The following is a 10,995-nucleotide window of genomic DNA, read 5'->3' on the forward strand; positions in this document are numbered from 1 at the left end:
ATGACAAACACATCTATCTCGTACTGTTTGTCTCAGAACCTGTCAGTGTTATCAGCTGTGAGGTGATTTTTAACAATGATTTTAATAATCTACATTGTAGTGATTAACATGGAACTGCAACTCCTTAATTTACAGTAAGATTTCCCCAAAACTCACACCATTGAAAAAATATATTAAAATTCAATTTTTGAATTATTCTCATCTCATTATTGGAAAAGTTGGAGCTATGTTCCAGCATAAAGGTACTGATAGATAATTAATTTGTGTACTGTGTGTTTCAGTGTTGTTTCCACGTCACATGTATCAACTAATAATTGTTATCAAAATAATCTCCTGCACGTGTTTCTGATATGTATTTCTGGTAATGATTGATCAGCAGCAGACACTATATAAAGCTGGGATTGAGACAGAAACAGCAAAGGAGAACTGGGTAGACTGCCACTGTGAGAATGGAGATGACGATGTGTTTTCCTCTGCTGCTGCTGATCTGCTCTCTCTCCACGGCTCAGCTTCAGACACAGTCTGACAACGATATTATTCCACAAAAACAAAGTGAACTCCAGAGAAGTGAACCAACGAACGGCTCTGACCTGCACACAAGACATCCATGCTGTGCTGAGAGAGATGAGCGCCTCGTTGGCTGAGCAGAAGGTGGAGATGAGGCACTTACAGAGAGAGAATGAAGGTACAGTAGTATTTAATGTATAATGTTGTCACACTGAATTATTTGGCACGATACTTGCAAATAATATTAATGTCCCTCAGCTCCAATGATAGGAGTCAAAGATAATTTCCAAAGAAACTAACTGTAAATAAAATAAAATCGAACAGACATTTACTTGTCTATTACAGCACAAGCAGCTAAGCTGAAAGAACTGGAGGCACAGAAAACTCAGCTGGAGTCACAGAAAACTCAGCTGGAGTCACAGAAAACTCAGCTGGAGTCACAGAAAACTCAGCTTGAGTCACAGAAAACTCAACTGGAGTCACAGAAAACTCAGTTGGAGTCCCAGAAAACTCAGCTGGAGTCACAGAAAACTCAAGTGGAGTCACAGAAAACTCAGTTGGAGTCACAGAAAACTCAGCTCGAGAGTCAAAGGCAACAACTTCAAGGTAATGTATGCAGAACATGATGTCTTAAAGTGACTTATAATAGTGTATCATGAGAAAAAATAAACACATTTTTTTTTTTTTATCATATGCCGGTCAAGGAAAAAATTCTGGCTCTTATTTTTGAGTAAATTAGCTGAAATCACAAGCTCCTTTGTACCACTGAGGTGTGTGTTTGTGTCTCTCTTGTTCCTATTGATGAAAAAGTTGTGATAAAATCATGTCACACACCTGTTACTTTGTCTTGTGGATAAGACCACAACTGTTATAAATCTGAACAAAAAACTTAGAAAATTCTGTGAAAGTATTGATCAACTTTTTTATTGATTAACTTTTTTTGTAGAGCACGATAAGGAACCATCCATGTTTTTTTTTTTTTTTTTTTTTAGCTATTTAGGCGACAGAAACCTCTATATTTCATATTAAAACATTTGAAAATGGTCAAATTTAGCCGGAGGACAATGGGAACTATAAAAATGTTGATGGTAAAACACATGCAGCATCGTGTTCATCACACACAGATATGCGATGATTTTTTAACTTTTCCAGCACAAGCAGCAGAGCTGATCACTGTGAAGGCCAGGTCAAATGTCACAGAAAACCAGGTGGAGGCTCTTAAGAGAGATGGAGAAGGTGAGGCTCAGCACTTCATCAGCCATTTAATATTTCAACATTTTTATGATAAAAACAAACAGCAAGAATTATTGATTAGAAAAAATAAAGAAATGTTTGTTAACATTGTTGAATCCACACTATGTTTAGAATAATGACATTGTTCTCTCTCTCAGTCAAACAGGTGGCTTTCTCAGCCTCTCTGTTGACTTCAGGTCCAGGATATGTGGGACCAATTAACGCACACACTCTTCTGGTCTTCAGACACGTCGTCACAAACATTGGAAATGCCTATAACCCAAACACAGGTACTGGAATTATCATATATAAATCATTAACTTGTGTTCTGTTAAAGCTATATTGACTATAACCTGATATATATGATTATCTGATAACATTCAGTGACAAAAACTGTCCCACAGGTTTTTTCATTGCCCCAGTGAGAGGAGCCTACCACTTTGAGTTCTACATAGGTGCAGGTGGACATTCTTCATATGCTTCAGGTGCTGTGTTGGTTAAGAATGGAGAGCATATTTTTATTGCATATGAGCGTCAGCCGTCTGGTTTTGTCAGTTCTTCTAATGGTGCCACGCTGCTTCTAGAGGTCGGAGATGTTGTATATTTGCGTCTGTGGATTAACACAAGAGTGTATGACGATAATAATCATCACACCACCTTCAGTGGCCATCTGCTTTTCACCATGTGAAAGAGAAGCAGGACTTCTTCAGCTATATGACAACCGTGCACACTGCAGCAGACTGTCAGTACTATTGATAATAATGTTTTTCTTCATATGAAAGCTGATTGACAATGCTGCACAACAGCACAATGTTTAAATAAGGAAAGATTTATGGATTTTTAATCTGTGTCTCAGTCTGAATTCAAATCAAAATACAAAGTGATATACAGTGTGGGGATACTTGTGATACATGTTTTTTAACATTAAGTTAACGAATGACAAAAATTGTGTAAATATTTAAAAATAATTTTACTGAAAGAAACACAAAACAAAATCACCAGAAAGGACTCAGTCACTTGTTGGACCGCAGCATCCAACTAAACCACGTCACTTTACTGTCTGACTGTTTTTTACTTTGTTCTGTAGAAACTTGAATGATCTTGTGCTGTTAATGTGAGAGAGAAAATCCCCTTTGTACCATCAAATGCACGACAGAGTAACTGGAAGAGGTACTGGAATTCTCAAATTTAAATACTTATATTGAATTTTGATTGAGCTATGTAGACTTTAACCTGCTTTAGATGATTCTCTGATAACATTCACTGACAAAAACTGTGCCACAGGTTTTTTCATTGCCCCAGTGAGAGGAGCCTACCACTTTGAGTACTACATAGGAGCAGGTGCACATTCTTCTATTGATTCAGGTGTTGTGTAGGTTAAGAATGGAGAGCATATTTTTATTGCATATGAGTATCAGCCGTCTGGTCATGTCAGTTCTTCTAATGGTGCCACGCTGCTTCTAGAGGTCGGAGATGTTGTATATTTGCGTCTGTGGATTAACAATAGAGTGTTTGACAATGGAGATCATCACAGCACCTTCAGTGGCCATCTGCTTTTCACCGTGTGAAAGAGAAGCAGGACTTCTTTTTCTTAAGCTATATGACAGCCGTGCACAATGCAGCAGACTGTCAGTACTATTGATAATTATGTTTTTCTTGTTATGAAAGCTGATTGACAATGCTGCACAACAGCACAATGTTTTAATAAGGAAAGATTCATGGATTTTTAATCTGTATCTCTGTCTGAATTCACATCAAAATACATAGTGATTAACAGTGTGGAGATACTTGAGATACATGTTTTTTAACATTAAGTTAACGAATGACAAAAATTGTGTAAATATTTAAAAGTCATTTTACTTAAAGAAACACAAAACAAAATCACCAGAAAGGACTCACTCACTCGTTGGACCGCAGCATCCAACTAAACCACGTCACTTTACTGTCTGACTGTTTTTTACTTTGTTCTGTAGAAACTTGAATGGTGTTGTGTTGTTAATGTGAGAGAGAAAATCCCCTTTGTACCATCAAATGCACGACACAGTAACTGTACTGGTTTTATTAGTCAGAATAAAAATCTAGACATACAGGAGAACTGTATCAGTAGCAGCTAATTAAATGTTGTATTTATTCTGTGAATGAAAGCATAATGACAAAGATTTATAACATGCTTATACTTTTGTAATGTATTGACATTTTTATTTTGTGCTAATTTAAATAAAAGCATGATGTCACTGCAGAACCAGCTGTTGTCTTTTCTTCATCACATGGTAAAATTAGTTTAAAAAAAAGATATTGTCATATCTATTTGACAAAAACAAACCATTACATGCAACAAAATTATTTTATGTTATATCAATAGTTAAATCCACTAATTAAAGATAAAGTGTAGTTCTCATCCACACGATGAGTAATTATAATGTGATTAAGTTGTGCTCATTAGTGAGATCATAGTGAACATGTTATTCACATACAGTACAGTACTTGTATTTTCATCTCTGCTTTTTTAACTGTAATGTTCCTTTAATATTTCTTTCTGTCTCTCTCACATTTTAAATTGCTGTTGTCACAGGCGTTGAGATACAAGCTCAGTGAACACAGTCACTGATGTGTTTTCAGTGGAGAAGCTCTACACTTTGTCATATTATGACTTTATGACTGAGCACTTGTGTTTGGTTTGGTACAAATGTCTTCATGTCGGTTTGGAAAAGTGTGTTTGTGGTTAAGATCACGTAAAGTGAACACTGCTGCTGCCTGCCAGTGAATGTTTTTGTAACTTTGTGTTGTTGTTCTTCAGAAGTCTGACTTTATTACCATGCTGGATTTATTGAGGAAGCAACAAGAGAAAGTATTCTTTATCTCTCCTCTAACCTGTGTTTCTGATTAGTGTTTGCTTATCTCAGCCAATGAACAACCTCAGAGAGGTCACTATATGTGACTGTCTCATTAATGTTTGACAGGTAGAGCTGTTGATGTTTTGATTTGCTTCTTCTTCAATTACTTGTTTTTTATATCAAATTGTTCAATATTTACCATTTTAAATTTCAGTGAAGACAGTCACATCTATCTCGTACTGTTTGTTTAGTATCTGTCAGTATTATCAGCCATGAGGTGATTTTAAACAATGATTTCAATAATCTACATTGTTGTGATTAACATGTAACTGCAACTCCTAAACTTACAGTGAGATTTCACCAAAACTCACACCATTGAGAAAATATATTAAAATACATTTTTTTAATTATTCTCATCTGATTATTGGAAAAGTTGGAGCTATGTTCCAGCATAAAGGTACTGATAGATAAGTAATTTGTGTACTGTGTGTTTCAGTGTTTTTTCCACGTCACGTGTTTCAACTAATAATTGTTATCAAAATACTCTCCTGCACGTGTTTCTGATATGTATTTCTGGTAATGATTGATCAGCAGCAGACACTATATAAAGCTGGGATTAAGACAGAAACAGCAAAGGAGAACTGGATAGACTGCCACTGTGAGAATGGAGATGACGATGTGTTTTCCTCTGCTGCTGCTGATCTGCTCTCTCTCCACGGCTCAGCTTCAGACACAGTCTGACAACGAAATTATTCCACAAAAACAAAGTGAACTCCAGAGAAGTGAACCAACGAACGGCTCTGACCAGCGACAGACCTGCACACAAGACATCCATGCTGTGCTGAGAGAGATAAGCGCCTCGTTGGCTGAGCAGAAGGTGGAGATGAGGCACTTACAGAGAGAGAATGAAGGTACAGTAGTATTTAATGTATAATGTTGTAACACTGAATTATTTGGCACGATACTTGCAAATAATATTAATGTCCCTCAGCTCCAATGATAGGAGTCAAAGATAATTTCCAAAGAAACTAACTGTAAATAACATAAAATCTAACAGACATTTACTTGTCTATTACAGCACAAGCAGCTAAGCTGAAAGAACTAGAGGCACAGAAAACTCAGTTGGAGTCACAGAAAACTCAGCTGGAGTCACAGAAAACTCAGTTGGAGTCACAGAAAACTCAGCTGGAGTCACAGAAAACTCAACTGGAGTCACAGAAAACTAAGTTGGAGTCACAGAAAACTCAGCTGGAGTCACAGAAAACTCAGCTGGAGTCACAGAAAACTCAACTGGAGTCACAGAAAACTAAGTTGGAGTCACAGAAAACTCAACTGGAGTCACAGAAAACTCAATTGGAGTCACAGAAAACTCAACTGGAGTCACAGAAAACTCAGCTGGAGAGTCAAAGGCAACAACTTCAAGGTAATGTAAGCAGAACATGATGTCTTAAAGTGAGTTATAATAGTGTATCATGAGAAAAAATAAACAAGATTTTTTTTATCATATGCTGGTCAAGGAAAAAATTCTGGCTCTTATTTTTGGGTAATTAGCTGAAATCACAAGCTCCCTTTTACCACTGAGGTGTGTGTTTGTGTCTCTCTGGTTTCCATTAATGGAAAAGTTGTGATAAAATCATGTCACACACCTGTTGCTTTGTCTTGTGGAAAAGACCACAACTGTTATAAATCTGAACAAAAAACTTAGAAAATTCTGTGAAAGTATTGATCAACTTTTTTATTGATTAACTTTTTTTGTAGAACACGATCAGGAACCATCCATGTTTTTTTTTTTGTTTTTTTTTTTTTTAGCTATTTAGGCGACAGAAACCTCTATTTTTCATATTAAAACATTTGAAAATAGTACAATTTAGCCGGAGGACAATGGGAACAATAAAAATGTTGATGGTAAAACACATGCAGCATTGTGTTCATCACACACAGATATGTGATGATTTTCTAACTTTTCCAGCACAAGCAGCAGAGCTGATCACTGTGAAGGCCAGGTCAAATGTCACAGAAAACCAGGTGGAGGCTCTAAAGAGAGATGGAGAAGGTGAGGCTCAGCACTTCATCAGCCATTTAATATTTCAACATTTTTATTATAAAAACAAACAGCAAGAATTATTGATTAGAAAAAATAAAGAAATGTTTGTTAACATTGTTGAATCCACACTATGTTTAGAATAATGACATTGTTCTATCTCTCAGTCAAACAGGTGGGTTTCTCAGCCTCTCTGTTGGCTTCAGGCTCGGAAACTCTTGGACCAATAAACGCACACACTAATCTGGTCTTCAGACACGTCGTCACAAACATTGGAAATGCCTACAACCCAAACACAGGTACTGGAATTCTCATATATAAATCATTAACTTGTGTTCTGTTAAAGCTATATTGACTATAACCTGCTATATATGATTATCTGATAACATTCAGTGACAAAAACTGTCCCACAGGTTTTTTCATTGCCCCAGTGAGAGGAGCCTACCACTTTGACTTCTACATAGGAGCACATGGACATTCTTCACATGCTTCAGGTGCTGTGTTGGTTAAGAATGGGGAGCATATTTTTATTGCATATGAGCATCAGCCATCTGGTTATGGCAGTTCTTCTAATGGTGCCACGCTGCTTCTAGAGGTCGGAGATGTTGTATATTTGCGTCTGTGGATTACCACAAGAGTGTTTGACAATGAAAATCATCACACCACCTTCAGTGGCCATCTGCTTTTCACCATGTGAAAGAGAAGCAGGACTTCTTCAGCTATATGACAACCGTGCACACTGCAGCAGACTGTCAGTACTATTGATAATAATGTTTTTCTTCATATGAAAGCTGATTGACAATGCTGCACAACAGCACAATGTTTAAATAAGGAAAGATTTATGGATTTTTAATCTGTGTCTCAGTCTGAATTCAAATCAAAATACAAAGTGATATACAGTGTGGGGATACTAGTGATACATGTTTTTTAACATTAAGTTAACGAATGACAAAAATTGTGTAAATATTTAAAAATAATTTTACTGAAAGAAACACTAAACAAAATCACCAGAAAGGACTCACTCACTCGTTGGACCGCAGCATCCAACTAAACCACGTCACTTTACTGTCTGACTGTTTTTTACTTTGTTCTGTAGAAACTTGAATGGTCTTGTGTTGTTAATGTGAGAGAGAAAATCCCCTTTGTACCATCAAATGCACGACACAGTAACTGTACTGGTTTTATTAGTCAGAATAAAAATCTAGACATACAGGAGAACTGCATCAGTAGCAGCTAATTAAATGTTGTATTTATTCTGTGTATGAAAGCTTAATGACAAAGATTTATAACATCTTTGTACTTTTGTAATGTATTGACATTTTTATTTTGTGCTAATTTAAATAAAAGCATGATGTCACTGCAGAACCAGCTGTTGTCTTTTCTTCATCACATGGTAAAATTAGTTTAAAAAAAGATATTGTCATATCTATTTGACAATAACAAACCATTACGTGTAACAAAATTATTTTATGTTATATCAATAGTTAAATCCACTAATTAAACATAAAGTGTAGTTCTCATCCACACGATGAGTAATTATAATGTGATCAAGTTGTGCTCATTAGTGAGATAATAGTGAGCTGACAGTGACTGATGAGAGATGACATGCTGAGGAGGAGCTCCTGATTTGATGTTGGACTTTTGGATTGTCAAGAGAGATACAAACATCAAAAACAAGAGGAATACCTTCGTTATACTTTTCTACACATTTTTATATCAAATTTTTGACTTTGAAACCTCAATGTAGGTCTATTTTTTTTTTATTCCTTCCAACTGACAAGCGTAGCTACCTAGCAGCTAGCTAATAAACTACCAACTGTCAACTGTCAACTGCCAACTGCTCTGTGAGCCTCAGCTTCCTACAAGGAACCAGGTGGGAAAATATCCCTAAACAACAAGAAAGGCAGAGAAGTTTACTTGTTTACTACTTGCCAGCTAAGAAACTATATTTTTATAGGTATTTTTTAGTTTTCCTTATGTTTATTTTTGTTTAAAAAAATCATTTTTGGTAGCTAGCTACAGTATAATCTCTACTACCTTGGAAGCTGCTAGGTTTCCATAGCAACATGGACACTGAAGCTACAGCAGCAGCTACAGCAGCAGTAAGGGACACGCTGCTCATACAGTTTTTTGAGTACCCTGAGGAGATCAAATCAGAAAATGGAAGAATACAGTTCAAACATAAGATCCTAAGGGAATATCCAGAGACTGTATATGCTGACCGCCATAATAACACAGGTGTTATAACCAACCTGCTGTTCTACACTGAGCATATCACCGCATGGCATACAGCCATATCAAAGCACTACAGCTTCCACATCAAGAGAGGAATCTGCAAGGGGAGACAAATCCAGATCTTTGAGGATGAAGATAAGTGCCAAGAGAGAAGGATACTGACCATCAACTTCTATCAGAATGGTACAGTCATGGTGCAAGGCAATGAAGCTGCCTTGGGTTCCTTTGTACAGGACTTTGCCACTCTGAAGAAAGTAGCAGCTTCTAAAAAGAGCACAGGAAGCACTCAGAGCTCTCCCATCACCACATGCACCAGAACAGCAGACAGCCAGGTCCACGGCACTGCTCAAAGCCCCCCCATGGCTGACCGTAACAACCAGCATGCAGACCAGCACACCAGCAGCCTCCTGAGAGACAGACTGGCTCTACTAGAGGTGGAGCTGACCGAGCTGAGAGAACAGCTCCTCACCACCAGCACCAGCACCACACCGCACTCTGACCTCCAGGAACAACTCAGCCAATACAAACACCAGATGGAGACGACTACACAAGAGCTGAGAGAGCAGATCTCCAACCTGCAGAAGGACAAACAGGCCCTCACCACAGAGCTGTAGGAAACAAAAGACACCATGAGAAGAGAAATGGCGCAGATGAGAGACGAGATGACGAGGGAACTCTCAGCCATCATGGTAGAGCTACAGCACAGAGCACAGACTGAAGAGGCACCTACATGTATAGAAGAGCCACAGCCCCTCGTGCCCTACAACCCTACGATCACTCAGCCCCCACCCCCCAGTGAGAATGCAGCAGAGGAAAGACCCCAAGCCCCCTGCCCCCCCTCGACACCAGGCACCTCACAACGCCAGCCCACCACCCTGAAAAAAGACACAGAAGTCGCTATCCTTATTGACTCAAATGGGAAGTTCATCCAAGAACAAAAGCTCTTCCCTAATATGAAAGTGTCAAAGATCTGGTGCCCCACAACTGAGGCTGCACTCAAAATCCTCGCCCACCCTGAATTTGGCACACCAGGCCATATACTGATCCACACTGGCACCAACAACCTGCGTGAGGAACAGGAACAGGTTGGTAATCTGGTCACCAATGTAGCAGAGGAAGCAGCTGCATCCTTTCCAAGCTCACAAGTCACCATCTCTACCCTGCTACCCCGCAGAGACTTTCACCCCAAGACCATCCACAGGGTGAATGCTGACATCACCAGAGGGTGCGCCTCACTCCCTAATGTGCATGTTGCACATCACCCAACCATCACTCCTGAGCACCTGTTTGACCACTCCCACTTAAGAAAGCCTTCATCTCACACCAACCAGAGGACCAGCCAGAGGATCAACCAGGGACCTGCATTACCCACCAGACCCCGTCAGAAGCCAAAGATCTCCCAGACACCCACCCAGACCCAGCGTACCCCACAGACCCCCACATCCACCACCTCCAGCACAATACCACCACCTCCAGCAACGACGTCAGACAGGCCCTGACTCAGGCTACTACCCCACACCAAACCAGAGCGTCTACCAGAACCAAGAGCCTGGTCCCCGGTGCCTGTCCAACCCCGTCCCACAGCTACAGCAGACAGAGTCACACCAAGCCCCACACAGCTACGCAGAGGCCGTCCAAGGACGAGTGGAGCCAGAGGGGATGAAGGAGATTAAACAACTGCTTCAGTATATCTGCACCAAACTGAACCAATGTTGTCATGACACACACACACACACACACACACACACACACACACACACACACACACACACACACACACACACACACACAATTAAGGTAAATATTACTGTTAATGTTGCTTTTTTATTTTTTTATTTTTTTTATTTTACTTAATATTGTTTGAACATGTTACATTTTAAACAGTTCAGTGTTTGTGACTCTCTTGACGGTCCAATTGTTTCCAATTGTTTCAAATTGTTTCAAATTGTTTTCATTTGTTTCCTTCTAACTATCATCTATCTTATAATGAAATCTATTTCTATATGCATGTGGAACATACAGGGCCTAAAGTCTTCAGCCTTTGGGCTGAAGACTTTGGCGCCAGAATTTAAAACAAACCTTTCCGATATAGATATGATCATCCTACAGGAAACATGGTGTAAAGCTGACACTATGACCCACTGT

This window comes from Centropristis striata, chromosome 14 (assembly GCF_030273125.1).
Source record: "Centropristis striata isolate RG_2023a ecotype Rhode Island chromosome 14, C.striata_1.0, whole genome shotgun sequence".
In the NCBI taxonomy this organism is placed as follows: domain Eukaryota; kingdom Metazoa; phylum Chordata; class Actinopteri; order Perciformes; family Serranidae; genus Centropristis; species Centropristis striata.